Source organism: Penaeus vannamei, chromosome 25 (assembly GCF_042767895.1).
Source record: "Penaeus vannamei isolate JL-2024 chromosome 25, ASM4276789v1, whole genome shotgun sequence".
NCBI lineage: Eukaryota > Metazoa > Arthropoda > Malacostraca > Decapoda > Penaeidae > Penaeus > Penaeus vannamei.
In genome coordinates this window covers 35,212,814-35,215,313 of record NC_091573.1, presented here as the reverse complement: position 1 = coordinate 35,215,313, position 2,500 = coordinate 35,212,814, and positions in this window count along the sequence as shown.

Here is a 2,500-nt window from a genome sequence, read left to right as displayed (position 1 = left end):
TATTGGTATTAGTATATTACTTTTTATTCCACCAATATTTGCCACCGAAATATCATCACCTTAAATATTATCAGCAAAACAATACAAACATGATGGTCGAATGATATAGTGCCAAAGAAAGCACAAATGTCTAACACTCTCCACCATCGCCGTGACCTGCTGATCTCCCTCTCCCCAAGACAGGAGAACCAAAACAGCAGAGTCGAGAGGTCCTCCTCCACTCCTGCTTCCGCTTCCTCGACCACCAAGGGGGCCAGGGCTGTACCAAGAGGAAGTGAGAACCACACCCTCACAAAAAAAAAAACCTAGACAGGGTTTTCCATATCCATTTACATTAAATAATACATTTAGTAATACATTTAGGCTCAAGAAGGGTACCACCTTCGTGCAGGTTTTTACTGCAAAGACACTCCACGTCTTATTCTTTCTTATCAGTGCCAAAGTATTAAAACCTGGTGTCTGCGAGAAGTCCCCTTGCTGTCCAGGACCCCTTACAAGTGGACAACGAGGCGCCCGGGCATAAAAGTCCAACCATAAAACTGACTCCATTATTTCAGTGCCAAGTCCCACTCCTTCACAAAAGAACATGAGTGAGAGGAACTGACATGACGGGCAAAAGAGACACTTCATTAATAACTCACTCAACGACATACCTAATCCGTACGCATATAAGAGAGACCTATGTACCCGCTGACAAGGAATAACTCTTCTTTTTCTGAAATGAGCGAGAAATAACTCTTCTTTTCTGAAATACTCTCCTTATTAAGAACGAGAAATAACTCTTCTTTTCTGAAATACTCTGCTTATTAAGAGCGAGAAATGCTAGCGTTTCGAGAACTGGGACGAGCAAAGACGGAGACGGATGAAGAAAATTATAAGATAATCTTCAGAGAACAAGGTTTCAGCATCTCAGAGGAAATAGCTATAAGAAGAAGAGATGAAGTCGGTCGCGAATAAAGATAGGATGAGTGTGGGTGGATTAACGGAGATGATGATAATGATAATGATGAGGAGGATAAAAATAGTTACGAATTTAATTGTAAAGCGTTATGAAAATGATGCTAATGATAGAAATGATAATAATGATAATTATAATGACAATGGTAATAATGATGATGGCACATATTGATGACAACAATAACGTAAATGATGATGAGATAATGATGAAAATAATGATAACAAAAACAACAATAATAATGACAATAATGATAGCAAGAGTGATAGCAATAATGATAAGATAATAGTAAAAAGAAAGTAGTGATGACAATGATAATAATGATATATTAATAATAATAATGATATTAATAATAATAGTATTAATGATGAAGATTATAATAATTTTCAATATGTTAATAATAATGATGATGATAACATTAATACTGATATGATAATGATAATGATAGATCATGATAGTAATTAATATAATGCTAATAATGATAATGATAGCTCATGATAGTAATTAATATAATGCTAATAATAATGATGATCATAATGATGACGATAATTAAAAAAATAGTGATGGGGATTAATTCTGATAAAAAAATAATTATGATAATATTGATAGTGATAATAATGAATGGTGAGAGTGAAGAGTTAATAAACACAATACTGATATCACAATACTGAAAGATAGATATTCAGAGATGGAAATCAAACGAAAATCGAACAGAAGATAATGTAGAAGACACATAGATACACATATAACTGATACATAACACAATACAAAAGGAATAGACAGTATCCTCATAACGGCATTGACCAGAAGGGAAAAAAATATATATCACTTCATCCATTAATCTTTAACAAAGGCAGCTGGATCTGAGAAATGTCTCTGGGTGAATCAACCAAACCTTCAATTATGAAAGAAGAATTGAGATAGAATATTCGAAGATTCCTTTACACTGTGTCGTATTAATTCCATGGTGAATAGGCGTGGAGGTGGAGGAGGATGGAGGTGTGACAGATAGGCATATATGTATATATGTATATATATATATATATATATATATATATATATATATATATATATATATATATATATATATACATATATATATATAAAGAGAGAGAGAGAGAGAGAGAGAGAGGAGAGAGAGGAGAGAGAGAGAGAGAGAGAGAGAGAGAGGAGAGAGAGAGAGAGAGGAGAGAGAGAGAGAGAGAGAGAGAGAGAGAGAGAGAGAGAGAGAGAGAGAGAGAGAGGAGAGAGAAAAAGAGAGAGGGAGAGAGACTTAGAAAAAGAGAGAAACGGGAGAATAGATGAATAGATAGATAGAGAGAGATAGAGAGACTTAAAAATAGGAAAACAGAGAAATGGGAGAATAGATGAACTGATAGATAAATAGATAGATAGAGAGAGAGAGATGAAGACTGAGAGAGAGGGAAAGAGAGAGTATGAGAGAGAGGGAGAGAGAGAGACTAAAAGAGAGAGAAAGGGGGGCTAGATAGATAGATAGAGAGAGAGAGAGAGAGAATGAGAGAGCGAGAGAGCGAGAGAGAGAGA